The sequence below is a fragment of the Buteo buteo genome, chromosome Z (genome assembly GCF_964188355.1).
Source record: "Buteo buteo chromosome Z, bButBut1.hap1.1, whole genome shotgun sequence".
NCBI classification, from domain to species: Eukaryota; Metazoa; Chordata; class Aves; order Accipitriformes; family Accipitridae; genus Buteo; species Buteo buteo.
The window spans coordinates 20,315,195-20,338,540 of NC_134204.1; positions in this window are offsets into that span (position 1 = coordinate 20,315,195).

A 23,346-nucleotide genomic window follows, 5' to 3' on the forward strand; every position below is an offset into this window, starting at 1 on the left:
CCAGTGCTTGGAAACAGATGCCTGTTAATCACCTGCAAAGGTTGAACTCCAGGATAACAACTGCGTGACTGGCTCTTGCAGTTCGGTATCTGAGGCATGGCAGATAAGGATCCAATCTCATTAACGAGTAACGAGTAATGTCTATGCAAGTTTATTTCAAGCACTTTCCTCCCTACAGTGCCCCAAGGACAGACAGACTTCACATAAAGACAGTGAAAAACACCAGCTTTTTGTGATGTTCTTCCAGTCTTTGGCTTTCCAATTTAGTTTCCAATTTCTCTTTGATTTTTTTCTGTTACAAATTTGTCATTGCTGCTGGCAGCTGACTTCCCTGATGGGAGGCAGGAAGCGGCTAATGGGGAAACACCTTTCTCTGTGTTGGTTGATTTTTCACCAAGGGGATACTTCCTAGGATAGGAAACTGTCAAAGGAAGTGAGTATGTTGAGAGGCTCGGAGGAAATGGAGAAAGAGGGAGTCCTAGATGGTCTGCCAACAGCACTGCAGCTGCTCCAGCCCTTGCACAGTTAAGATCTTAGAGTGGTGATGAAGCCAAAACTTTAAGCAGTCAAGCAAGCGGGAAAAGATTCTGCCTGAGGAGAGCAATTGTCTTGGTGACATTAGTGAAAGGAAACGGAGATGTGAGGAGGGAGATGGTTAGATCCTCACAAGGGGAGCAGAGGCTGGTAAATGCTGGGGGAGAGGTTCATTCCTCAAGGAGAGGGAGGAAGGCCCCAGAAAATCCTCCCTACTCATGGGTTGCCCATGTAAAAAAGCACTTTCACTCACATAAAATCCATGTATATATTTATAAACTTAGGTGGTGTACTACAATCAACCTTGATCTTTTTGATGGCTTTATATTGGCTCATCTCTTCAGGGCTGAAGAGGAGGATCTTTGGAAGCAGTTAGATGCAGTGCAAAGCCAGAGTGAACTCATGCTTAAGTTTATGACTTTATGCCTTCACTGCATACAAAGCCTACATGGAGAAGCCTGACTTGCCGCTTGCTAACACTGTATGATTTAAACATATCAAAGCAATTGATGCCAGCAAAAAAGAGAACAGGTTGGGTCTGAAAGCAAACTAGCTATCCCAGCACCTTGCCATTCAGAAATAGAAAAATCCAGAAAGTTGATTGGCAAAAGGCATTTCCCTCCTAGGTGAGCTAAAAGAGACCTTTCCTGGGCTGAAGGTACCAAAGGTGACACAGGAAGACCAAACACAGCAGCCAGCAGAGAACAAGAAGACATGCAGGGTCAGCCTTGGCTGTTGCGTGTTCCCTGTGTTAGTCTTTTGGTATAAGTCATTAATATTGATCTGCAAGCTTGGATTTCAACTAGCCCTCTTGAAAAGGGAGAAATTATGCAAACCATACTTTTTGCTAATTTTGGACTTGTTGGGAACAGTTAAAATGTTCTTAGATATGCAAAATACAAGGGAAAAGCCTCTAGGTTTTTTTGCTGTATTGAAACTCCTTTAGAAATAAGGAAGTGAAGAACTCACAGAAATCAAGTAACTGAAAAAAAATAGAAAGCATTAAATGGTCTGTTTATATAAATGCTTTTTTATATATTTTGATTTATAGGTAACTGCCTAGCTGGGTTAATTTTAGATCAGCTGTGTTATTCATAAGGCTTTGTCAGGATGTGTAGTATGTTGTATTATTTTTAGTCCAGGGTAAGCCAGCAAGTTAATAAGAATCACTCTGGGCTTCCTGCTCTGGCATGCAGCAGCTCCAGTTTCAGAGAGGGCTGGGAAGAGGAACAGATGCAAACTGTTTGTCACAGTTTTCTCCAGCCATTACCTCCCTCCCTGGCCTTGTGATAGTGGAGCAGCAAGACAGTCTACCAGGTATGCAGTAGCAACCCATTCCTAACAATACACAGCAGTCACAGCTTGCAGAAGGACTTTTGTTGTTACTTCCTTTAGGGATGGCCAGAAAGTGGTCAGGGTGCTAAGTTAGTACAGGCACAGATCCCCAGGAGTGCTTAGGATGGAGTCTCTGTGTGGTCTCACCTTGTGCTTCCTAATCATACCCTGAAAAACAAAGTTCTCCGTGCTGCTCCCTGCTGACAGTGATCGTTTCTGGGCAGTACTGAAGCAATGATCCCCTCCACTTTGGGCCTGTTACTGTTCAATAACACAGGCTGTTGCTTCGCTGGCATTTATCCATCATGTTGTGTCTGGAAACTGGGTCAGAGAAGACTAGCTTTTTGACATACACTTTATAATCATCACACTTCATTGTGAACTGCAAGGTCACACGACTCAGTGGCCTGAGGAGGCATAGATGCACTGAACTACTGCCAGAGCAGCTGAAAAAGAGCTCCTATTCATTGCAGATTACATGTTTTGACCTAACTCTGACAGAAAAGCATACCTGTCAGCTCCATGGCAGGCTGATTAGGTTAATTAAGTCCTTGTCTATGAGAACAATAATTAGAACTGTCAGTTGTTTAAATGATGATAGAAGAAAAGCAAGATTCAAGGAGAAGCACTGGACTTTGGAAGTACTAACTGTATAGGAGGGAATCCATAACAGGCAGTGATTTAATACTTCCCTTCAGGCAACATCATTTATAAATAATGCTGAGGGGAGGAGAAAATTGTGTCCAGTGGAGTTTGTTTTGTTTTGCACTTACAGTGATGAGAATTGAGATGGTCAATGAGTTTATAAATTAGATTTATAGGCTGCAAGCATAAGTGTAGCCTTGGGGTAACCTTGGAAAACTTCACTCTTTTCACAGGGAAGGTCTGCAGAACGAGGACAATAGCATAAATTTTCTCATCCTCTCAACAAAGGTATGAGAAGCCATCTCATATATTCTTGTATGTTTGGATTTGCCAGTAAATGCCGTGCACCAGGGTGGTAAGTTATAGTAGTAGCATGCTTAGTAGCACAAAATGGGAAGGGAGGGAAGCTGAGAGAAACAAAACCAGGAGAGCCATATGTAAGGCTAGATAATATGACTCTGCTCAGTCCTGAGAAGCCTCTTAGGAAGTTTGATTTTTATGCCTCGTGTTTTTAGATGTAAATATATTTTCAGGAGACCAGAGAAAAGAGAACAAAATGACAGCAGGCCTGGAAAACATAACTTGCTGGGAGCAGAGTTGGATTTGCTTAGTTCAAAACAAAGAGAAGACTGGGGAGGAAGAGGGGATGCTCATGGTAACACCATTCCAGTGTGGTAGGTAGAAGCTGGGGTAGGCACAGGAAGAAATCGCCTTACTTTGCAGCAGGAAAGAGTATAGTGGAATGGGAAAACTTTATAAGTGTACCATGGTCAGATATTAGAGAAGGGTGTCTAAGGGTGTGGTGAAAGTACTGGAAAGTGTTAAGAACATGATAGGTAAACATTTATTTACATTAGTGGAGGAAGATACCTTGCCACCTCTGATAGCTTTATCCACTGGTGATTCTGTAGGGGATTATGATTTAGTCATGTTCAGGTTAAGATGCCAGCAAAACATCACCTAGAGGTCAGGAAAAAAATAAAAATAAAGATGGAACAGGACGGAGGGAAAAAGATCAGGAGCAGGAAGACGATTTTGGGATCTGGGGCTGAGAGGAGGTTTCGAACTATGGATAGATCAAGTTATCCAAGGAGAAGTGCAGAGCGGCTTGATAAAGAGTCCAAAGTCAAAAATAAGCAATGTAGACACCCCAACAAAGGCAGTTGTAATGACAGATGGAGAACAGAAATTAAAAGGTGGAGAGAAAAGCAACGGAGACTGGTCACTTTTTGTAGAAGGGAGTATGACTAACAGCAGAGCTGAGGAAGAAGGGAATGAACAGACGCCTGAAGACCTGGCCATGTAGAGGTCATTGAAAGCCTCAGCCATGCAAGTACTAAGGTACTATGTCCTGAGGTACAAGAAAGTCTTTATTTTAACCCTGCAGCATTGAAGTCAGATTTAAAGAATGTAATTCCATGTCTTTTTTTAAGGAGGACATCTGCCCCTCATTTTCTAGCATGCATGCATACACCACAAAGATATAATGTAAGCCAAGCATTAATTAGAAAAACCTTCCAGAAAACATTAATAACTTGTCTTTGTGGAACTGAACAGTTTCTCATCAGACTAGCTCAATCAGAGAAATGTACTGTTAAAAAGTCTATGTAACCATAAATGATGTTTGATTTGATCTGGACACAGTTTGGGGAAGGAGAAGTAACACACAGATCTGAGGTTCTCAGCCATTTTCTCATATTGCTTGAGAAAATACAGTCACTGTAAATCACAACATTTCCTAAGTGTGGCAGTGATAACAACCTAATTTTTTACCAACACTAGCTAACTTTTCTGGGCGGTTGGCATCAGATGGTAGAAGAAGCTCATGAGTTATATCGATCTGGAAGAGAAGTGCCAGAGCCAATCCCCTTCCCACTAGCAGGGACTGTTGACGTCTATGAGCAGCTTTACCAGTTTAATGAATTGGGTCATTAACAGCAGTGATTCCTCAGGGTAAGGACTGCCTGTGCTGTTTTGTGTTAAGTGGAGGTATCTCCAGCCACCACCATAAGTCATGCTGCCTGCCGGCTGCCAGCTGTTAAATGCCAGCTGAGGAAACATCACTGCGGCTTTTTTTCTATGGGAGAGAGGTAAACAGTATTTAAATGGCACAATGTCATGCTCTGCTCTGTGACTGTGGTGAAACTCAAGTGGCTTTAGCTGGGAATCTAAAGAGGAAAACCAGGGATTTCTGATAAGCATGGCATTTTGTTATTCCAGCCCTTCCCTTCCCTTCCCACACAGTGCTCATCCCTGGGCTGCACGCAGGCACCCATCTCCTCTGCTCTTGTTGATGAATGCAGAGACAATTGTGGAGCCTCTGCTTTATAATTAAAAGATGCCTAAGTAATTAAGAAGTTAACAGAGACTAAGTCTCCAAATCATGGTAATGACCTGAAATCAAGTTAGAAAGAGAGCTATGCTGTTTACCTTCCTTTCAATGCTATTTAGATTAAGGGAGCCAGGGATGTCCTTGCTACTGCACCAGGAATAGGAAGCACTACAATTTTGGTTTTGCACATTTTTTTCCCTACAGATCTACATGCTGTCACACTCCACATACTAAAATCAGGCTAGTGACTGCCTCACACAGTATTTTATAAACTGAAAGTACTTGTTAAAGAAAAATTTTTTCAGGCTTCGACACATGAAGACACTACCACCGGATCGTGAGTCTCTGCTTCTTGATAGGGAGGGTGCATGTGCATTCTCTCACCTTCCTGCAAGTGTGCAGGGAGTTGAGACGGCTGCGTTTCACAGTGAAACAGGGAGAAGGCACCTTGCATTTACTGTGGGGAAAGGGCTTCATCACAGGCAGCACACTTAACATGGTGCTCTAATGAGATCCTGGGGTTAAGGGCTCAATTTTTACAAATCACTCAGCAAGTGGAAAAAAAAAAAAAGATGTTTCAGCTGCAACTGTAGTAAATCTTGACTGAACTGGGCTACATCCCTTTTAATTTTATAGCTTCTGAAAACTTGTAAAAACTCTTAGCTTTGGCCCTACACTGGGCTCTCAAGTCCCTGTTTTGAGACATCTGCATAAAAATGGTATGTCTTTCTTGGTTGTTGGGTGCCTGGAGTGGTGGTGTAAGCAGAGCTGGTGCAGTGGGTGCAGGCTGGGAGCAGGTTGACGTGGGTACCCAAGTGCAGCCATCCAGCCCCCGCACTGTACAGTGCAAACAGACAAGCACTCACAGACCTGCTGTACCATGCAGGCTTTGGATGTGGTTTTGGTATGCTTTTATGAGGACTTCATCTGTTTAGGGTTGTTGCTTTTGGACTTACCAGAGGTAACAGACCTGCAATCAGAGCATCCACCTGATTCAAAAAAGTACCTAGGTGCAGGGTTTATCCAGAGGTAATTTTGTCTTGCAAATGGCAATTTCAGGGAGGACCTTGTGGTATTCTGGAGGTATTGGAGGAGCAGGAGGATGAGAATGTCTACATTTATCTGGTATAACACATGCAAGATGCTGATGACATGAATGAGACAGTCAGAGTTAACAGGAGGCTGGCTTGTAAAAAAAGTAACACAAGAACCAGAGGAAGCAAGCAGTAAAACCTCTCATAATAATGACAGGCTTTAACTGCAAGATGGATATCAAGACCCAGGATTTTAACCCTTCCTAAATTAGAGGCTGTTTGGATGTGCAGTTATATTTCGGACGTGACTCTATTTATAAATAACAAAAAGGTCTTCATGCAACCTGCCAATTTACGCAGATGGACGAAGACAGCTTTGGAGGCTTAATAAATGCTTTTTTTGTCTTACAATACTACATCTGTTTTAGATAATGCAGGCACGCTGTTTAATAAGATCTTTCATATAAGCTTCCAGTTTAATATCTCTCCATAATAACTTCAGATAACTCATATTAGAGAAATTAAACTAGACAAATGGTACAGTGACAAGAGGCGGATCTGAGCAACGACATAAACCAGAGAAGCAGATTCAATCTGTAGAAATGCCCTGGTCAACAAACTAATAAAATTTTCTTTTCTTCCTCCTTGACAAAGGCTACATTTTATTGAGCAAGACCCTTCTGACAGCTGTGTTAATACAGTCAGATGTTGTTGCTGAGAAACTAATCAGAGAAATGTCTGGAAATAGGCTAGGTCTTCTCTTTGATTTAAAAGCAGAGTGAAGTTTGAAATATGACCATTTAAAAATAGATTCAGCCTCTGAGTTGCCATTGTGAATAACTCATAACACAGTGTTTGACTAAAATCTGACAACTCAGTCAGAGTTTTGACAAGGTTGCAAAACCAATGGTGTCCTTTCTTGTCTGGTCTCACAGTCATTCTTATCAGCATTCAAGACTTCATCTAATATTATTATTTGGAAAAACCCAGAAGGGTAAAATTTAGAACTGAACCTCAACTGATATAATCTCATGTAACTTCTTTTACACTAGTTTACCCCAGAAAAGCATGTGCCCATTTACAATTTTACTACATCCTAAATCCAGTAAGGCTAAATCTTTACTTTCAGGACTATTCCTAATGCTGACGTTTAAAGACCGTTAGCAAATATATTTAATTATGCCTATATTGACTGCACCCTCTCCCTGCCTCCAATGACCAAGTTTTGCATGGAAAATAGGAGGAGGCAGAGACTGCCCATGAACTTCAGTAGAGCTTTGCACGGGTAGAAGTGGGTGTCTCTCTTGCTGTCCCAGACATAGCTGCAGTTTGGTGCAGAAAACATTTTCCCTTTGTGCTAATTCCTTAACAGTAGTGCGCTAGCCCACTGCATTGCCAGCTTTCTGCTTTAGAAGGCCTTACAGAGGCCTTTTGTTAGCAGAGATTGCTGGAGGAAGTTGCTCAGGTCCACCGAGATCCACCCAGGTCGTCTGTCGCACCCGTGCAGCTGATGCTTACAGTAGGGGAAAAACAATTGTAAATGGCTCCTCCGTGGGCTTCTGGAAACTAACACCAGCCCTTGTCTGTGTGGAGCATATTCTCTCTGCGACGCATTCGCTGCGGGAGGCTGCTCGCGGCCGCAGCAGCCCTTCCCGGCCGGGCGGGCCGTGGCCCGCGTGGGGCGGCTGTGAGTGGGTGTGAAGGGAGCCCTGCTCAAGTGCCAGGACCTGCGAGGAAGGGCTGCCATTCACACAGTCCAGCTTGGTCCTGAGCCTCGCTGACACATTTGGCACACGGTGACAGTCGCCTCTGTTTTGTGGCAGCGGCTCGTTTAGTCAGTGTGCATTTGGGAAGTCAGCTTGCTTCAGGGAGGGTCACTTTGGTTGGGGAAACTCTGGTGTTCCCGCGGAGGAAATTCCCTCCTCCCCACAGTCATTTGCAGGCTTCATGGTCCTCGCGCTGGCTAGGCGATATCTTAGATCACCTAAGTGTTTCTTGTGAGTCACCCATGCAGAAGAAGCGAGGCAGGTCACACCTGTGCTTGTGTGTGCGCATGCATGTATATGAAACCTAAATTGCACAGAAAGGACCATGAAGTCTGTGAAATCAAGGATTTAAAAGGTAAAAAAAAAAAAAATCGAAACCGAGCAGGAACAGTGTGGAAGAGCCGAGACTGTTGCAATGACAGCCCGACGGGGAGCTTGTTGCATGATCTCTCAGCCTTTTGCAGACAGTGCCAGTCCTGCTCTGCCGTTTCTCCCTCCCCTCTCCCCCTTTGTCCTCTCTCCATCCCAGGCATCCTGCTCCCAGCACCAGCAGGGCAGGTGCTGCGAGCACAGCCTTAGGCTTGCTGCCAGAACGTCCTTGGCAGCAGGGAGAAGTGACGGTCAGAAGATGCCTCCTCAGTCCCTGCAGCCCTGAGCTACCCTCGGCTGCACGGTTTGCACAGGGTCCTGCCACCGGTGCTGTCTGTGGGCGAGGAACTGGGAGCGCTGGGGGACCAAGCCCTGGCGCTTGTCAGAGGGGAGCAACTCCCCAATGGAGGAGGTCAGCAGAAACCAGCAGTGTTTTGACAGGACTGTGGTATTTTTGTTGCCTTCCACAGTAAAGGATCCTGTCTAATGTGGGTAATCATTAAAGGTCTTTTATTCATCATTAATGAGTGAGGAGTGGCAGCCCAAGCATCTCTGTTTCACCTTATTCTGAGAGTCTGCCGGAGTACTGCTCTTATGTGTGTGGCACAAAATCAAAGCAGCCCTATTTAAAGTCTTTTCCTGTAGGTTTTATTGATTGTAAAATAGATACATTTCTGAAGTGCTGTTCCACAAACCATTTTAAGCTTTATTTTAAGCTAGCTACCTTACCCGCTATTATAATTTACTTAGATTCTGTGAGAAAGTAGCGAGTGAGAGGGTTTTTGATGAAATCCAGTTCCCACCATTTTGAACAGCATTTAAACAGCAAATGTTTAATGTTCTCTGTTACTGCATTTTGATATGTATTTAATGAAACTCCTTAAAAGCCAGGCCCCAAACCCTTATCTTCAGATCGACTGCCTGATGCACAGAGGGCCCTTGTATCACAGCTTGTTTTCCTCACCGCAATGGTGCTGATGATTTAGTGTCTGTGGTCTGGTGAAGCTCTTCTCCACCCTAATCTGAGAGGGAGAAGCAGCAGCTCCCTGATCTGACACTGGAGCTGGTGAGCAAATATGAAACAAAAGGTCCTGATTTTGCTCTATTTCTTGTTGTCTGCCATCACTTACCAGGAGCCACTGCTCCAGCTGGATGTCCTAAAAGGCAGCTACATTTTGTTCTCCTTCTTAAATTTGGCCATGACAGAAAAGATGGTGAGGTAGACATCTCTGAAGAGTATGAAGGGAGCACAGAGAAGTGTCCGATCTCTCTGCATACCAGGAGGTGAACTGTTCACTGGCCAGCTGAACTGCCCTAAAGTCTCCATGGAGCTTCAGACTTGTCCCCCCACTGTAACAAAATGGCTGTATACACCATGGGGAGGAAATCAAGGGAGCCAAGCCTGAGGGTGACTATTTACATGGGAATGAAGCAGAGGCTGATGTCTCAGGAAGCAAAGTCTTGATCACCTCTGATCTTTAAGCTCTTTTGAACATCACTGAAGAGAAGAATTATTTCTCATCTGGGTAAACCACTCTTCCTACCTGTAAGTCCCTGGCTGGATTGACTTGGCCGTTGCGGTGCTAAGCAGGTGCTGCAGTCCTGGCTGCCCATAGCGGTGGGGTTCCTGTGTGTGGTTTCAAAGCCTTTGGGAAAATAATTGCTATTGTAAACATCACTCACACGTGCACACACAGGCATATCACGAGTAGCATGATGTCATGTTCAGTTCCTGCAAACTGTTGCTGTTACAGTGGATTCTCATCAAATGGCGGACTACAGTACGTTCATTTTTTCTTACCAAAATATCAAGGGAATAAAACATACTCTCTCTGATTAATAAAGAAGCCAGATGTTCAGAATAATTTTTGAAGCACGAGCAAATTCAAAGCCAAATGAAGCAAGTATGTATGGACATAGTCTTTTCAAGCTCTGCTTTCTCTCCCTTAAGTCTCTCAGCATGAAAAAATAAAAATCTTGCTGGGTGGTAACACAAAAGTTGATGATTAATTGTAACCTTCTCTCAGGGGTATTTCATTGCTGGGAATCATGTCACACATAGCCCTCAACTGACTCTAAGCATTATCCATATGCAGTAAAATGTTATAAAGATTTCTCCCTACATACAACCCATCTTATGATCTGAATAATGTCAAGGGCTCAATTCTGCTTCCTTATTTAGAATTTAAGCACCATATTTGAAGGACACTATTGGCTACACTTTCAAAATGAAAGGCAGAGGCTCATGCAGGACATGTTGTTGTGGGGGCATGGAAGAGGTTTGGATCACTTAAAGAACCACCTCCAATTTTATTAGCAATAGAAAGATGATTTAATAGAAATTTATATAAAAGTGTGACTTCACAGAACTCGATGGCAAGGTTCACTCTATTACTTAGTACGTGGATGAAATGCACTCAGAAAAATTAAGTTAGAATCAGACTAAACTTATGTATATATATATAGAAAACTTAATAGGGTAAAAGGAAATATTACAAAGAAAAATTGAGTTAGAATTAATTTTTTGTGATTTGTGCAAAGATCAGGAATGTGGAAAAGTAGGGGACACCCTCCTGTTGAGTCACAAGATTCAGAGAAGACCCCTTTGCTTTCTAAACTCCTGTCAGAGTCTAGCTGCGGCTGGATCAACTCCTAGTCCCAGACTTGGTCAATGGTTTATAAGGGATTACGAGTATAATAGCAACCTAAAATTCATTCACAGTTGAATAAAATTCACAACAGTAATTTAAGTTTAAATTTGAAAGTAATAACTTATAATATATTTGCTGTAATATACTTACTATAGACTATTCAGGTTAGTACACACGCATGCATAAAGACACTGAGGTATACTTATAAGAGAGTGAAAGAGAGAAGAAGAGGTATACCCATCAAAAATTCCCCCCAAGGTCAGTGAAAAGATTCACTTCAAATGCTTTGGCATCTTTCTCAACAGGCAAAGGGCTAAGCCTCAAGGAGAAGAGAGTATCAGCCCCGGTCCCGTTGGCTTTCGGCAACAGACCTCTGATTTTCACAAACAAGAAAATTTGCAAGAGGCATCCCACTCAGAGGGAGATGCTGGTCACAGCCCACTGCAGTCCAGTAGAGCTCAAAGGGCCTCACTTAGTACTGCTGGTTTTAAGTTCGGGACATGATTGACTCTAGTCATCAACAAATTGCTGGAATCCCAGCTGTGCTGGTACCATCTCATGTGCAGATAAGGAAAGCTCCAAGGCTGTCTGAGAATAAAACACAGACATGGGATGCTCCAAGATTGTCAGGAGAGGGCTGCAATGTCTCAAGGCCTAGCATGACTTCCTGAGTTCGTAAATCAGCCTGGAGAGGAGGAAGAAATGCAACACCTCATGTCAAACTTAGTCATGATGACATTGAATGGGTTATGACTCTGCGTGAACATTTGCTATTAAATTTTTTGAGAATTGTAGATGTTTGGTGAACAGTGTGCATATTTGTATACACAAACATGGTAACTGGGCTTTCACAACTAGAGAAGTTCTTGAATATATGGTTTTGTATAGGCTTTATAGAACAATTAGCTCTTCTGTTCTGTAATCAAGGCAAGCACAAATTCCTCAGGATAGTGGTTTATGTCTTTTACACAATGAAAATATATCCACCTTTCTAAGTCTAGGAGCCTGTCCAGAAAGAAAATTCAGCCAGATTGTCAGTTTGGGGATATGCAATCAGTCAATCCTTTAAAATGTTTTAGTATATATCTTTCCTAATGTACTATTGGAACATGCATTGCACACTGCAATGCATACAGATGCACACCATTACTGTACAGGAAGGTGTTTATTTTAATCTAGAAATAATTTCTTCTTGTGGGGTTGGTTGTGGTCTGGTTTTGATTCATTGGCTTTGTTTAGGTCCCTAAAGGGTAATTTAGGAATACAAATAACTTACAGAAGCTTTGTAGGGTGTAGGCTTTGGAAAGCAGCACAATCCATTGTACCAGTATCTACTGCTGTTGAGCATTAACTTCTTAATAATGAAGTCTTTCAAATCAAGCACTATTGACACAACAGAGCACTTGAGTCTAGTGGCTTGGCTGAACACAAGATAGAGATAATTTCCTTTATCTTTTTGTCCAATATATTAACTTTGATCTCTATGTATTGGCAATTCTCATTACACTACACTTCAATATGAACTCAGTACATATATCTCATGCATATTTTGCGCTATTCAGTCTGTCCACCACATAAAAAGGGCTGATCAGCTAGATATGGATTCATTTATGCTAAAGGAGGTCAGGACAAACTGTGCTTTCCTTTGTTTATCTCAACTGAAATCTTATCACAGATTATTTTTCATTAATCTCAAATCCATAATATATTGCAGCTGAACTAAAAGCCAAGCTGATATCTTTGCTGGATCTCCATTCTTAAATAACATACAAAGATATTGTCATTTTATAGTTCCATAACCCTTCCTTACTTGCAGAAATGAAGTGTCTTTTCTGAGTGTCGAAAGAGGAAGAAGCTTGTAGATGTAACACTCACAAGCTGGAATGAAGATTGACCACTACTGTGGAGTCCCAGTTTTGAGACACTAAAGATGTGCTTTCTCCCAGTGTTCAGCTTTACACAGTGCTAAAAGCAGCAGCAATGTCAATACAGCTGTGAATACTCAGCATTTATTCCAATCGGGGCTGAAAGTCTCAAGCCAGGCACTGAAAATCAGACCATCTGGAAGATGTTAAGTTAAAGTGATTTGACTCTATGGCAGAGACAAGGAAAAAGCCGTTTTTCCAGACTGACCCCAGAGCTGAGCCCAACTGGGTGGGTGTCTTGTGAGGAAACTGTATATCATCAGTAAGCGAGGGCTCAATCCTGTGTTGAGGTGGGGTTTGGGCAGAAGAGGATTTAAGGTCTCATAGGCTGTTGGGCATCTCAGAAAACAAACTGGGGGAAAAAAAAAAAAGTATGTAGAAATACCATCATCCAGCATGACATTACCGGCACAAACTGCCAGGGTAAGTAACATAAGTCTCATGGCCTGGCCTCTGCCACATGAGCTGCTGCAGTACTGGCCAGCAGTACTGGTTATCACTCCCTGCCTCAAAGCTGGAACTCTTTTCAGTGTACAGAACATTTTCATTGTAGCTAGGCCAGCCCAAATCTCCAGAGACAATTTTTCATCCTTGCCTGCTTGGTGTAGGACAGCTTCTGGAGGAGGGGCACTGACCAGCAATGCCTTGCCCAGGGCTGACCACGAGCCATGGGAGTGTGAGGAGTCCCAATTTTGGCTCTGGCCCTGGAGGGGAAGGGACATGAGCACACCCTGTTCCTTCCCAGTGTGACCCTTCTTTGTTGTGACTCTTCACTTGTTTTCAACCTCCTTCCCTCACCTGGCCAATTTCTGTATCCATCCCTTGATTTGAACACCCAGCTACCCAGGCCGGACTTAGAGACTTGGTATTACCCAGGGAAGCTGGGGTTAAGACCACAAGGAAAAGCCTGCAGAGCTTCAGGCTAGACCATACATGGTAGTGGGCAAAATCTTCAGTAGGAGAAGTGCTGAGGCATGCGAGGAGCTACCAGGCATGTGAAAACTGTAGATTTGAAAGGCCTGTATCTTTGCCAAAAAGTCACAGACTTCATGCAAAGCATTGTTGCCTTACCTCAGCAAAAATGCAAGTGATGCTCTTCCTACGTTTCCAGAGTTTAAACCTTTCCGGAGAACATTTCAGTCACAGCACAATTATTTGCGAATACACTCAAACCAGTTTTCCTCAGAGCGAGACTTCTAGGAGTAAAAGTGGTCCAGGGCGAGGCAAGGTCCATGGCATGGAAAATTGCGGCCCAACACTTGAAGTTTGACAAAACTCTCTGCGACAGAAAAGGGATACCTCTTGCAGAATGAGTCCCGCCAAGTCACGCACCCGAAATAATCAATCCATGGCAAAGCGACCAGTGGAGCTGCTGGTTGCCCACGGAAGCCCCACGCGGCTGTTTCAGCGCCCGACACGGTATTCCCCCGGGAAGGAGGGAAGGGATTAGGCAAGCGGCCAGAATTTGGCCGGGACTGGACCGGGGTGAACACACCCTTTCCCTTTTCCTCCTTTCCCGCCCCCGAGGAGCGGCACGGGCTCTCCCTCTCCGCCACCAGAGGTCAGGGCCTCCCAGCGCAGCCCCTGGCAGAGCACCCCGCCGCTGCCGCCCCGGCCCCGGCTCCCCGGCGGCTGAGGGACGGAGGCTCCGCGGGCAGCGGCCGGCCGCCCTGCGGCAGCACCCGGGCGCAGGACGGGGATTTAGGAGACACAGCTACTTCGTCTGTCAAAGCACGGCAGCCGGGGACGTGGCTACCGCCGGTTCAGGGACCGCTCTGTCCTCCGGGGGGCTGAGGAGGGGTTCCTGCTGTACTCCGCCTGCAAGGGTCCCTGGGGGCCTCAGCTGAGCTCATACGAAGAGTGGCCATCTCTGCCATGGGGACCCCCCAAAAGCCTGGCGGACGAGGGAAAGAGGAGCGTGAAGTGACTTCTCCGGTGTCCATCCAGCGGAAGGATGTCACACCCTCCGACAGCACCTTCGGGAAATCAGCCTGTTCTTTTGTGTACCTGAGGGCATCACACAGCTTCGGGGTTAATCCTCCGGTAATGCTAATTTTGGCTGACGGTACTGAGAATCTTCACTAATCTTAGGTAGACAGGCCTCTACTTCAAACCCTTTTGTCAAAAATCCAACGCTATTGCTCTTTTCCTCCTTCCCACCATCCGCATCCATTCCCTGTTCACGAATATTCCCTTGTTGCTGCCTTCCTTACGCTGGACAGCTGTTGGCTGCAAAATCTCTCACTTCGTTTAGTTATGCTGTGCACAGAACAGAGGGGCACAACTGTTCCTGAGTCAATGAATTTTATACTCATTTAAAAGAAATACAACAATATTCTGGGAAGCTATTTTCAACACAGAAGGAACAGCCTTGCCCAGAATCACTAATGTTTTAAGATACTCCTTCTGACACCAAAACCTGTTAAATTTCAAGTTATTGTTAAACTATTTCTGTTCTGACTTTAGACCAGGTTTTTTTTTTTTTTTGCTTTAAATTTAACCAGACTAATATAAAGAGCTTTTTCAGTGTCAGACGTTTGTTTGTTCCTAATTTTTTTGGTGTTGATTCTTAGGCAAACATAAATAATTTTTAGAACTTTCTTTCCTGTTGCAATTTTACTGAGTACTCATTTACATGTACTCATAAAATAGAACATAAAATGAATAGATATCCAATTATATGAATTGCACCCTGTAATAGCTGTGCTCTCTTCCTGGGTATGTATAGAATACAGTCACTTGAGCTGCAAATGGGAGTCTTAAAAAGAAGTAGTGTCTTAATTTTTTTCTGCATTTTTTATATTTTAAACTCCTAACATACCCAAAAGTAAAGTTATTTAAATGCATGTTTTTCACACTCAGGCTGAAATCCAGCCATATGACCTTAGAAAGTCTTATACAGCTTTTGTATATTGGAGAGTAAATAGAGAAGGAACTTGATCCTGGTCTATAATTAACTGCAGTGGGAGAAAATATTCGAATCCAGCAGGATCTGTAATCAAGTAAAGAGGCAAATTGAGCCTAATGATTCAAAGGTGAATCTGGAGAAACTAGAAACTAGCGGATGTTTGTAAAATCAGAATTATCTGCCTATTTGAACAGCACATCAAGGGATGCAGGAGGAAAGCAGGGAGTTTTCAAAATGTCTGTATCTGCCAGGGATGGGCAGGGGACATCACTGTGCGGCTCTGGAGCTGATGAGCAACTCGCACCTGCTAGAATCCACTGGTCCTTGAGGGGCAGCTGGGTGCAGTGACACCCAAAGTGGTGGCCCAACGTGGGCCTTTGGTTGCCACATGAGCCCAGGCTATGTCTCTATTCCCAGCTGAAGTCTGGGTGAGAACCCAAGAAGGTGAACATGACAAGGAGGAAACAAGAAAACATGCAGAATTAATCTGTTCCAGTGAACTGGCATTTTCTTATTAAAATGTGTTCAGTCAGGCCCATGGAGTGGAGGATGGCTGCCATCCCTAAAATTATACCCTGGTTCTCACACAGCCTGTTTATTCAGGAAAAGAAAACTGGATGATGGGTCCTTCCCACTTCTACATGAATTCCTGGCGCTTGTTTACATTTGTGGCAAGTCTGGATGGTTTTTCGAGTTCACTAGAAAGCAAGAAGCAGCCCTACAAATTTCAGTGACCCATGCTCAAAAATGCTTTGCAAAGGCTTAGTTGTGAAAATATCAGTAAGATTTTGTTTTGAAAATAACAAGTCCAATTACACTTCTTCAGCAGTTGTATCACTTAAATAAGCTTTAGCACAGTTTCTGCATTCAGCTTTAAATGCTAAGGTCAGAGATTTGCTGTTTCGTCCCTTCCTTCACTGAAAAGAGAACATATTCATGTATTACTTATCCATGTGCATTTAACTATCAAAACTAGTACAAAAACCAAGACAAACTGTTTTCTTCTGTGTATGTGAAACATCCGGATTAATTGTAGTCAGATGCTGACTTGAGTTAATGGGAATGAACAGGTTGCTTTAACACAGAAGTGCAGCAATTTGGAAGGAGAATATTTCCACAGGAAAAGACCAGAACTTGTTTTCCAGCAAGTTCAACACAAGAAGTATATTGTATTCTAAATAAGGGATCCACAAACCGCTAAGGAAGAAAATATGACTCTGAGGGACCTGCATGATACTAAGAGGTTTATATCAAACAGATTTGCCTCTTGGTTTTTGGACTTAATTTTCTTGTTTATTCCAGTCTTCTTTACCCCTAAGTTTATGTTAGCTGGTGTGAAAGAAATCAGTATTATATCTCTATCTCAAACAGCAGCATAAACTCAAAAGCTCACAGCCAAGGTCTCTTATGCATCCACAGACAGGATCTTGTTGCAGGGCATGGCTGAGGGGGATTAGAGTCACCTCCAATGCTGGCGCTGCAGGATAAGGCGGGAGGCAGTTCCCGCCATGTTCCTACCCTGGAAGCAAACCATTTCCCCAGGATGGCCAAATGTGGAAGTCCTGACATTGTCTCCTGGGACAGCAGCTCTGCGGGCACATCTGACTTTGATTTACGAGGCTATGTTGGGGTACTCCTGCATGAAACTGTAGCAATTTCTTCCATCTCATTTGGGCAGGATTGGCAATCTCAGATTTCATGACACCGGCTCTCTGTCTTTCATTTGCCCAAGCCCAACGTGGTGTACCTGACACTCTATGCTCAGGAATGGCTCTGTTTCCAGGGGGGTTCTCCCTGGGGCTTGGGATCTGTAGAAGTCCAAATTGCACCCCGACGGCCACCTGGGCTTCAGTCTGCCCCAAATGCTCTGAATGCCTTTCTTCAGACTTGCTCATCCAGCCAGGTAGCTGTGTCCTCCATGTGCCAGAGTAGGGGCAAGGTGCACTGAATATTCGCAGCATTCATGGACAAAGGAACACCTGACGCTTTCTCTGCCCTCTGCCCCGCTCATGTTTTATGCCAGTCACCTGCTCTCGTGCTTTCAGCGTATATCACCATCATGCCTTTATCCTGTCTCTCTGCTTTCATCTCTTCTGAACACTTTTCCCATTTTTATTTGAGCCCATACTGACAAGTGTCAGTCCCATGTGAGTACATTTATGCCTCAATCATATCAATGTCACCAAAACATCATTAGCATTGTGCTGAGCACTTCGTAAATCCTGGGCTCAGCTATATCCTTGCTGACACTGATGGAAATTAAATGTTACTTTGGGGCATTCATCAGAGTTGCAGTAGTGTAAAACCTGTGTAAGACGTGCTGAAGCGCAGCCTGTGATTTTACATAGGGCTGTAACAAAGCAATTTCAAAGGTTTTTCTGCTGTGAGCTCAGCTGATGTGGTAAAATCTCTCCTGACTGAAAACAACTCGAGAAATGCTTTGTGTTTCTAGACGGGCACCTTCAGCGCTGGTAGCTGCCTCAGTGCCTGTTGAGTTCAGCAGAAGTGGCAGCAGTGCCTCCGAGCACTGAGCTGCGCAGTTCCATTGAAACTGCCTTTGTTATCAGATGTCTGTGCTTAGCAGTTGCTGGGCAGTTTGCTCGGAGAAAATAAAACCTAGGACCTGGGGTAGGAAACGTGAGCATCCAAGGTGCTGTTTCTGATAGGACACGTGAATACCTACAAGCTGGGTTGTTTTCTGGAGAGGCAATCTGTTCCTGTAGCTATGGATCCTCACTCTTCGGTGGTGAGCTGACTTGGCTTCTCTTTAAGGTAATAGGCAGTATGGCTCCTTTTCATTTTGACTAGAATTCAAACATCTGTTCCTGACAGCCATAGTGAAAGTAAAAATATAGTCATATTCATAACCGCAAACTGCATGATGAAAAAGTCACATGAAGTTTTCTCTGCAAGGCATTTAGCCCTGGTGTGCTGCTTTAACTGCTAAGCTGCACTTACATATACAGCTAAGAGCAAGCCCTCTTGTCATGCACTTGTGCACAAACATCCCACATTGCCTCTTGTAACAACAGCCACATTATGCTTCCTTGCACAAAACCAGCTGTCAGTTTAGATTTCCTTAATCCTGTCAGATTCCAACTCAGCCAACTAACAACCATTATCTATGGGAAACCCTTCTGCGAAATAAAGCAATGTCCTTACTGAAATGACATGTCATAAAAATTAGTTTGCTCACCAATCCAAGGAAATACTTTGTTTAAGTTTGAAAATTATGGACTTGTGGTATCATTTTTGCTGGTGCTATGGATCTCAGAAGTGATGAGCAGAACAGCACAGAAACAGCACACAGGACCAGATCCCTGCTTTCCCTAATCACATAACACACTTAAACAGTACAATTGTGTTTTGCAAGTTGTTGCTACGTAGACAGGGCACACGTATGGGCAATAGCACGATACTCTTGGGCATAACCTTTCCAAAGTCCATCAATGTGAACAAGGAATGTGAACCATGAGGGTTTTGACTTGATAGAGTTAGGATGGCTCACTCAAAAGCAACACGCTACTATCAGTGAAAGAGTTAAAGGTGACAATCATTCCCCAAAAGGACATGGTAATGGTTTTTATGGGCTCCTCTGGGAAAGGCTAAGGAGAAGCCAAATGAAAGGTGCATACTGCAGAGCTTCTTTCTGCCAGTGGTAAATGGGAGGTAGAAGGAAACCAGGCCATGTTTCCTGGCCCTGGAGACAGAACACCATATGGATCAGATCAGTGAATGACCATGAGCATCTTCAGTGCAGTGGTTCTCAGCCTTCTCAGCCCACAGTGAACCCTCCAAATACTTTATGCTTCCCCATGTACCTGACTTACTGGGCAGGAGGAGGGAGAGACACTGGATGTGAGCTCAGCCCATAAGGACCGTACCTTGCTAGCTGAGAAAAGGAAGCCATCCCAAAGTCAAGTTAAATGGTTCAAATGTGTTGCCACTGCCAGGCCTATAAGCACGTGACACTTTGACAAGAATTGCAGCTTCTCAGGGCACTGACTGGGGAAAGCTGAACATTTTCTCCAGGTTTTTCTGTTTTGCCATTATTTTTTTTTTTTTCATTTGTAGCATAAATGGATTGCAGAGTTGCTAACGACAGTCAGTTTAAAGCCAGGAGTCAGTTTTCAGTACATCAGTAGATTGACTTAAAAAGACAATTCAAAGCTATGGGATTTTTTTAGCTACATTGTAGATACCATTAAAAGCAACTAAGGAAATGTTTTCTGCCTTTTCTTCCCTCCACAGCAATGAGGGAGATTTATTTTTTCTTTGTAGTGAAAGCTGCAACTTTTATCTATTTGGCATCAGGGACTTTCAGAAAAAAAAATCATGATGTATAATGGGACTCATGATAAAATCCCAAGAGCTGCCAATCCATACATAATCTGATAATCCTTTTGCATCCTGGTCATCAAAGACAGTAAAGTTTGTAGTGTGTTCAAATGTGAATCTCCTCATGACATTTCAAACCACTTGATAGTATATTTGTAAAAGCAAGGGACCAGATTTTGTTTTTAGTTCATGAAATAGAGTACAGCCCACAGCTGTGCTATAACCACACAAATAAAAACATGTACTTCCTTGTTTGGGAGGAATATCATGGCTTTTTGAAGATAACTTTTATGTTGAAAAGGGAGAGGAGTTAGTATCTTTTCCAATAAATGCACTAGATACCATTTTATGAACTTTCCTTTAGAATTTTGCTTTTCTAAATTAAAATGATTCTTCTTTACTAATAGTTACTTCCAACCTAATTATTTTGGTGCTATAGAGTTCAAACTGCTATTTAGAGAGGAAAAAAACCCCTGCTGTGGCCTGTTCCCTGTAGGTTGATGGAGGCCTCTAGGCAATCAAACTAATCAGACTGCTGTCTCAGGGTCAGCCTGATCTCTGCAGAGATCTCTGCAGAGGCTGCAGCTGAGCTCTTCACATCATGTTTGAAAGTTGTGCACATTTTATATAAAAGGTGACAGGCATAAGCATGCAAGAATCCAAAGCATGCAAGAAAGGTGTTTTAATAGGACAGCAGTGCAAGCCTGTTTTCAAAACCCAGTATTGAATCAGATATAGCAACTGTATTTTTGGGAACAGAAAAAAAAAAGACTTCTCCAAAGCATTTTTTCTAAACTGAAAGCAAACAATAAAATGATGGTCTTATGGCAAAATGGTGAGAAAAAAGTAGGGGGTACAAATCTGTTTCCACTACAGACCTCCAGTGTGATTTTATGGCAGTGTCTGTGCCTATATTTCTTCTGCTGCCGAAGAGAGACAGCAGTATACCCTTTCTGGACCCCTTTGTCTATCCAGTCGATTTAGATGTAAGTGCTTAGTGGCAGACACTCTCTCCTCCTCAGTGGCAGAGCAGCACCCTGCACAATGAAACCCTAATCTCTGCTGAAGCCCAGCAATGCTGTGAAAGCAATAGTAAGAATGAAGCAGAAAGTGCAGCATTTAAATGCAGCAGGAGAACATGGTTAGGCAAGATCACCTCAGATGAAACCTTTCCAAATGGCTAACTACAGCTGTGATGGGTGAGCAGTACACATAGTCTGGCTGATTATTTTCAAAGCAGAGATGGCTTTAGAAGTCTTACTACTCATGGACATTGGCAGGGCTCCTGTCAGGGATCACAGCAAAGCCAGAGCTCCTTGTATCCAGTGGATGAAAAACTTCAAATTTCTATACATGGCTCTTAAAACCTCAGTGTGTGCATGCATTACAGCAAAAAGTTTGTGGAAGTTGTTAAAGTTTCAAAGTCAAACACTCAAATGCCAAGAAACAGCAAGAGAACTGCAATTCAGCCCTCTTCATATGTGTTATGATAGTGTCTGAGCACTACTGTTTTGTGGTATAGTCCCTCCCTTGTTTAGTGCAGATGATGGATAGTGGTTGAGTGGTGCTGATTACAACTGCTGCCACAGGAAAGATTTTGGAAAGACTGCATTTACTGCCACTCTACACTAGGGTCAAGCCTACAACTGTCCAGAAATAAAAGCCCTCCCTGTTAGGAGGTTTAGGAAAAGGGGCACAGACTTAGAAGTCCAGTTGAATTTGGAGAACTCTTCTATAAAAAAGTCAGGCGTGAAGGTAAAAGGCAGTGCTGGACACAAAAGGAAGAAAAGAGTTCTGATGGCACCCTTCATGGCTGGAGATATCCAGTGAGCAAAGAAACCTATTGGGAGACTGAACCAAAAGGGCCAGGTCCCACCATCCCAGAAAACCCACCAGCACTTCTCCAGAAAGCTTGCAATGGGCAGCACAAGAAGTGCAGGAGAGAAGAGATGGCCTCATGGTAAGGGTGATTTAAATATTGTCCTGGAGAATTGGATTCTGTCCTTGCTTATGCCACAGCATTTTAATTGCTAGGAAAATCACTTGAAACAGGTGGAAACGCTCTGTAGGTTCCTCCTCCTCCTCTGGTGTCTGTTTCCTGAGACATCTGCGTCTGATTTGTAGGAGGCCACAGTAGACGCTGTAGCAGCTAAAGGCAGTGGGAACTGCCATCATGTCTGCACGGTACTGACCCCAGCCTGCCTCACTGGCCCTCAGTGCCCCAGCCATGACAAAGACATCAGCCACTTTCTCCTACTGTGGTAAGGGTGAATGACTTAATACTTGAGCATCGAGGTGCAGTTGTGAGCACCACAGCAGGGAGTGAATGAGCCTGTCATCAGAGCAGCAGTTGGACACTGTGCTGGGGACGCCTCTGTACCGCAGGGCCACATGCTGTCAGCAGTGAGACATAAAGCAGCCGTTCATTCCGTGAGTGCGGTCCCTCCTGCGCACTGAACTCGTGCAGGGACCCCGAGGGGATGGGACACTTCAGCATTCTTGTAACGTCTGTCTGGCATAGAGACCAATTACCGTCCGACTCTGCCCTCTGGGTGCTTTGCTTTGCCATTTGGTTATTAATAACCTTCTACTTAATAAAATACAAGCTCATTTTCCCAGGACAGTATGAGAAGTATCACTGCTTTAGGGACATCTTAGGGCCATTCAACGTAAAGAAGAGCCTGGTCCCATGCAGAGTGCACTGGACTGGATTTCAGAGAGTGCAGGTTCATTCCTGGCTCTTGCTCTCATTTCCATGCTCAGATTATTCCTCTACAACCTCGCTGTACATCTGCTTTCCCATATGGGGCATGGACTCCAATACGTACCCTGCATTGTAAAGATCTTGAAATTACTTGCTTTGAAGTTGCAGGGCCTGTTGTAATGATATACATTAAAATACTTCTTAATTCCTGCACATGTCTTGATGCACTTGACTGGACTGGATTTCTGTGGCAAGGCCAATTACAACAAGCTGAAAGAGCTGGAAGTAGATCTATGGAGATGGAACATTACAAAAGCCTTTGAAGTTCAAGAGTGACCTATCCTATGCAAGAAACACTCTATTTTCTGGGCAAAAACCAAGCAGGTAGTACTGTGCAGAATACAGATGAAAGGTGCTTATCCAGCTCAGAACAAGTAGAAATAGAAGATTTGAAAGAAAAAGATTTTTTTTTCTTTTTTTCACAGACTCTTCCTTTGAAAGGTTTTTCTCAATACTAGAAAAGCAGGAACATCATAAACAGTAATAAAGAAACTTAATTTCATGGAATCAGAATACAGCAACATGGGTAAGAACAATCTTTGGCAAAAAGCTGTTGATTTTTCTTGTGAGTTTAAGTACCTTCAAAGCCTTGAATGGGCTGCGCAGGAGTGAAAACAAATGGGAGTCCATGGCAAGTTAGGAGCAAAACTAGCCAGTGCTGTAGGACTGGTCCACTTTGCTTCTGCTGACAGAATGGAAAGATCTATTTCATGTGACAGTGTATTAATGCCTATTGGTTTATCTT